The sequence below is a fragment of the Gallinula chloropus genome, assembly GCF_964237585.1.
Source record: "Gallinula chloropus genome assembly, chromosome: 23".
Taxonomy (NCBI): Eukaryota; Metazoa; Chordata; class Aves; order Gruiformes; family Rallidae; genus Gallinula; species Gallinula chloropus.
Genome location: NC_140108.1, coordinates 7,773,188 through 7,779,269, shown reverse-complemented (window position 1 = coordinate 7,779,269; position 6,082 = coordinate 7,773,188).

The following is a 6,082-nucleotide window of genomic DNA, read 5'->3' as shown; positions in this document are numbered from 1 at the left end:
CTGTTACAGTACTGTTTCCTGCATTTCTGAGCCGACCAAGTGTAACAAGTGATGTGACAGAGCATTTTGTGGCTCTATGTGTGGATGTGTGTAACTGTTTAATTGTGCTTTGGTTCCTTTGGGTCTCATTGAGCATCCTCTTTGGCATTAGGACCCATGGGAGGAGCTGTTCTTGGTGGAACTGTGTGATTCTTTCTCTTAGGCAGATCCTGTACGCAGCATCCCTGCTGCCAGGACTGAGCTGATGTAGTTCTCTGGGCATTTCTCACCAATTCTGCACGTAGTGATGGGCTGTTGTCTTTGGGCTGAAGAAGGTGTTTATGAAACTGTAAGAGCTGATCAGGGAGCAGATGGAAAAACAGGGAAATCAAAAGACCTGATTTATGACTCAGTTTATATCTTGTCTTACAATTCTGAGATGCTAACCAGAGCATGTTGCTCTCTTAGTGCAGATATCCCCAGTGCTTCAGTTTAGTTCCCAAATGAACTCTCCTCTCTTTAGGTGAGGATCCCCCTGATGAACCTAGCCAGCTTGCTTTGTGCTTCCATTTTCTCAAGTTACTTCATGGTAAAGTTGAGTGTCATATGTCAGTTGTGCCTCCAGAGACAGTTGTCCTTGTTGGTAACTCTTGCTGTCTGTGCATTGGCTATCAAATGAGTATTGAACGATGGCCATTTGGTGACCCTTCTCTCTCCCTTCTGCATTTCTTCAAACATTCATTTAGAAAATGTCACGTTCACATGTTGAGCAGCATCCCCACTGTCAGGCCAATAAATGGAATTGCTCATGATTGTGAGGTAGCTCTGGGTCTTGAGGTGTTTGGAAATCTCCATGGAGATACTAATGTGTGTGGAAAGCAGAGTATGTGGCTTGCTGCAAGTCAAAGGCAATGATGATTTCTGATTTCCATTATTAGTGGAAACTATTTCAAAACTGGGGGGGGTAGAGTACCACTTGTCTGTACTGTAAGCTGGAGCAGTTGCCATGTATAACTAAGGTTTTATCCTCAAGTCCTGTGTGACCAACACGCTGTGTGCTCCCCCTTGGGGGACACGCTGTTGTGCTGAATGCCCTGGTGTGTCTGTCAGCAGCACGGCTGCTGCAGGCAGGCTTGGACATCCCCACAGGAAAACTGTCTAGCTGTCAACGGTGGGTGATTGCCTGGTGTGGGTGTAGGGGGAGCCACAAGCAAGTTTGAGTCCAGACAGTGGCCTGCATGTGGGGAAGCTCGGTTTATGGCTTAGGAGTACATACATGGACATGTGGAGCTTTTCTGCCCATGAATGATGGTTTTGAGATGGTTTGGAAAAGATTAATTCCTTAGGTGCTCTGTGTTGGTAAGAGGCAAGAGCTGAACCCTTAACATGGTGCTGACTGCCTGGGCCTACAAGGGGTGTCTTTTAATGGAGGCACACAGCGATCCACTAACAATGGATAGATGTCTAAGCTACTCTGACCATTCATCTGGATGATGACCTTGTGTGTGCTGTCAGTGGAACCTGCATGCAGAGCTGAGGACATGTTCTTGGTTTGGTGTCTGTGTAGGTAAAACACCTGGCTGTTTGCTTGTATGCTGTATGGAATGAATTTTACTTCTGTGATGTTTTACCACAAGTTATCCAGTCTGTAGTTCTGGAAAGCATTCAAACTTTAGAAAGCAAGTTCAGAATCCGAAGTGTCTGAGAGAAACCTGAAGTGTCACTGTCGATGGCTCTTCTGTAATTGAGGTGTCCTGGTGTGGAAGCTCCAGTCCTGGCACGTTTGGAAGTTAATTCAGAATCGCTTTCCACTCCAGGTATAACTCCTCAGGAGGTTACTCAGAGGTGGTTTATATACTCAGTGCTGAAGCATATGCCATAATATACACTGGGAAGAATACAGCTGGCATCTAGAGACATGTTTTTAGACACATGTTTTCTTATATGTTATACATATGGTGTACTTAGCAGTCGTTTCCTATTTTGAAGTGCATATACAATGTATATAAACATTTGTATTTTATACGAGGTGTGATAGAGCTTTTCTTGAAATAAAGTGTGGCAACAGCTAGATGTGCACGTATGATGTGTGTGATGGGAGAGCACAAATGAGCAAAAAGCCATTCCAGGGTGTGTTAACTCGGGCAGAAGGTGGCAACACCAAATGGTCAGTCCTGTAGCTTGGCAGTCTTTGGGTTTGCAGGCTTTGGGACTGCATGCTGGTTTTCTCTGTGTGTGGGCAGTGTGTTTCTCTAAAGCTGGCCTGGGAGTAGATCAGGCCTGAGAGTTGCTGGGATGTTGAAGATGATAAGGCTCAGCCCCTTCAGAAGCACAGAGTCCCTGTTGTGAACATAGAGGTCTTCAGGAGCGTGTGGTGGTGTAAGTGCTGTTGTCTGTGGTGGATGGGATGGCAGAGGGTGATGGGGGACTCAGAGATGCATTCCAGGGAGCACCCAGCAGGTTCTCAGAATGCTTATCAGGTTTGGAGGCTGCACTTTGGAGGCCATAAAGCAAGTACTCTGTTTCCCTGTAACTGAGCAAGGTGCAGATGATGAGTGAGATGTCTGAGGCTGTGGCTTCCATGGTGACAGTGCAGCCCACAGTGCTGTGACAGCTCCTCTGTGGTGTGGGCTCAGTAGCCGTTTCCACGAATCTGACTGGGTTTCTGCCCTCTGGCTCAGCTGCACAGGAAGATGCCCCAGTGCACTCTGTTCTCATGCTTTCCTACAGCCACCCCAGCCGATTTCCTGCATGTCAGGGCGTGGGTTCCTTTGCCCCTGGCCCAGGAAGTGCATGGCAGAGGTGGGGGAGCTGAGGACAAGTCCTATTTGCTCCCTGGTGTTGGGAAAACTGAAGATGGACAGTTTGGCATCCTGCATGGCTGAGGGTGTGTAGTCACAGCCCTGTGCAGGCTGTCACTGCTGCCTGTGTGCCGATACATCCCTGTGAGTCACACTGTGCTGGCTGTACTGCTCCAGAGCTGTGCCCAGGGACTGTGCTGGGATGGATAATCCCATCAGCAGAGCTAAACCCTAATAACTTTCGATAGGATCGGAGGCATTTATGATTACTTTGTTTTGAGGATGGTTGGTAGGTTGTTAAATCATCCAATGTCGATATTTCATGCTAAATAAAGGAATACCAATTCTTTTTTTAGTTGCCATGTTCAGTCTTGTCGCTCTTCCGTGAAAAACTACTGGGACTTTTTGTTCCAATCCTCTCTAAAATGGCAAAAAGTAGTTAAAAATAGAGAGTCTTGAAGAGGTTGGTGCTGCCTTCTGCCCACACTTCCTACGTGCCAGAAATGAAAGTCTCAAAGGTATGGGCTTGTGTCATGAAGTAAGTTCCTGTTTTTCAGCCTTTCAGATTTCCCCTTTTTCAGGCACTTGTGAGAGACACTGAGTTGTGTGGCTTCAGCTCAGCTGATAAAAGATAGGGCTGTACTGGAAATTTTTTCCAGTGTAACACAGTAAGCTGCAGTGTCAGTTCCTTTATTCTGCAAACCAGTGCTGGCTCTGGTTGTGGCATGAACTCTGTTGGCAGTGCAAGTACTTGGTAAACCTCTATGGCTTGTAAATGGAATGTATCTTGGTTGCCATGGGGCCCGATTCAGGAAGTCACTTAAGCACGTGCAGAGCTGCCTGTGTGAACGTCACGTTGGCACTAAAATTTCCATTTCAGGTGTTTTAAGAGCAAAGTGACTTGATTTTGTGTTTCTGGGTGAGAATGATGCTGTTTTTCCATGAAGAATTTAACTTCCTCAGCTGAGTTGCAGCAGCCCCTGGCATAGTTTTCAACTACCTGCAGACAGAGGTTAGGTCAGACTGCTACAGAACAAGGAGGAAAACCAAATGACAAAGCCCAACCTCCTTGCCCTTTGTGATTTCTATCTGCAGTGTTTTTTCTCTCTCACACAGAAGGCTGTTGCATGCGGCTGCCTGGAGCTTTAACAAGGCTCTTTGTTTAAAATTGAGGTTTGTGCTTATTGTATTCATTTTTGGAGAAACTTGAGGACAAAACCAGATATTCTGGGGTCCCCAGTAGAAGAAGGATATGAAGCTGTTGGAGCAGGTCTAGAGGAGGCCAGGGAGATGATCTGAGGGCTGGAGTGCTTATCTTATGGAGATGGGCTGGGAGGGCTGGGCTGGCTCAGCCTGGAGCAGAGAAGACAAGACTGCTTCTGGGGAGAGCTCTGAGCCCCCTCCAGTCCCTTGAGCAGCTCCAGGAGAGTGATGGAGAGGGGCTGGGAGGCAGAAATCCTTCCCGGGGAGGGGGGAGGCCCTGGCACAGGGTGCCCAGAGAAGCTGGGCTCAAGTCCAGGTTGGGTGACACTTTGGGCACCTGGGCTGGGGAGGGGTAGGAGGGTTGTCCCTACCCATGGCAGGGGGGCACTGGGGGGGATTTAACTGTTCAATGACAGGATGGTATTTGAAAGCCACGTGGCAAAAAAAAGGTTTTGCAGGTCTTGAAGGCTCCTTTTGTGCTGCAGGTTTGGTAGTTTGTGGATGTATTTCATCTTTCAGTAGCTATAATTTTAAAAAGCCCCACACAGATCCCTAAATTTATGCTTTTAAAGTTTGTTTCCCCTTTGTCTTTATTCTTTTTTCTTTTTTTTTTTTTGGTTTTCCCCTACAAATATGAGACAACTTTCTGCTACTGTGACTACCCCAGATCCTTTATCTCCTGCCTTTTGTATTCACGTTCTCCTGTGACTTAGAAGAGCGTCAAAGTGACTCAGATTTGCCATCAGAGACTTGAGAAAGGTCACATCTGCTGATACATGCCATGCCAGGTACTAGGCTGGAAAGAAAGCGCACAGTTGATGTCAGAGACTTGTGTGTTTTTGTCTCTGTCTGGTTTTAGTTTCCCTCTGTGAAATGTCAGATGTGTTCCTACCTGGTCCCCGTGCCATGGGGATTGTCTGCAAGGAGTGACCACTTCTGGCAGCTGGGCTGTGTGAACCACCCAGAAAGGTGACTGAGACTGGCTCTGCAGGCTTGAAGCAGAGCTCTGGGGAGTGCAGGGTCCTTAGCACCACTCCCAGGAGCCATCCAGGGCTCTTTGCAAAACCCTAATGGTTTCGGAGTGAGAAGTCAACTTCCCTTGGGACCCCACGAGTGGCATTATGTGAGTCGTTATTCAGCCCTTGTGCCCCAGCCTCACCTGTGCCAGCTTTGCAAGGCAGTAATTCTCACTGTGTGCCAAGAGAGGGCAGGTGTTGGGCTCTGTGAGCACCCCACAATCTGGAAACCCCCAATGTAGCCAGCACTAGTCACTGCCAAGTCTCAAGGCTGGCCTAAAGGTCAGCAGAGCTGGAAGGAACACAATTTTATCTCAATTTAGTTTCAGCCTGCAGATCAATTCTGTAAGTTTTAGGGGGTTTTTTTTCTACCCCAGGCTTTGGGCAGTGCTGTGTGAGCTGTCACTGCTCACACCATGCCTGGGGGAGCCCATGTCCCTGTGTCTCCTTTTGGTACCAGCCTCACGGCGTGCCTGCTGCCTAAGGGCAGTCCTGTGCCCAGGGATGGAGTTGGTTACAGTCTGTTGCAGTTCTGTGCAGCAATGTGCTGGTAGAGAAGGTGGGGGCTGCAGAGATGGCTGCTGTGAGAAGCAGCCAGCAGCTCTCTGCAGGCCCCAGAGAGTGAACATTGGCTGATTCAAAGCCAGAGTCACTGCTGACCAGGGCTGAGCCCATTGCTGATGGTCACAGCACCTCTGGGAATCACAGTGAGGAGAGAAAAACCCAGGCAGGGGCCTGCCCCTCCCCGGGTCCTGATGGGGGGGAAGAAGGGAGCGAATTTATGACTAAAATTAAGTCTGCAAAGGGAGGGGTGTGGGGAATTAGAGGTGGTTTAAGATCTGGGGAAGGGAAGCAGCTTGTGAGGAACCAGCAGAACCCCAGTCCCCATTCCCTGCCCCACACCAAGCCCTGTTGTGGGGGGACGAAGGGAGTAAAATGGTGAGTGAAGTTTAAGTCTGCTAAGAAGGGAGGAGCGGGGGGAAGGTGCTTTAAGACCTGGCTGCACTTCTCATTACCTGACTCTGGTTTCACTGGGTGTGTAGCTCCAGTGTAATAAATCACTTTTCTTCCCTTTATTCGGTG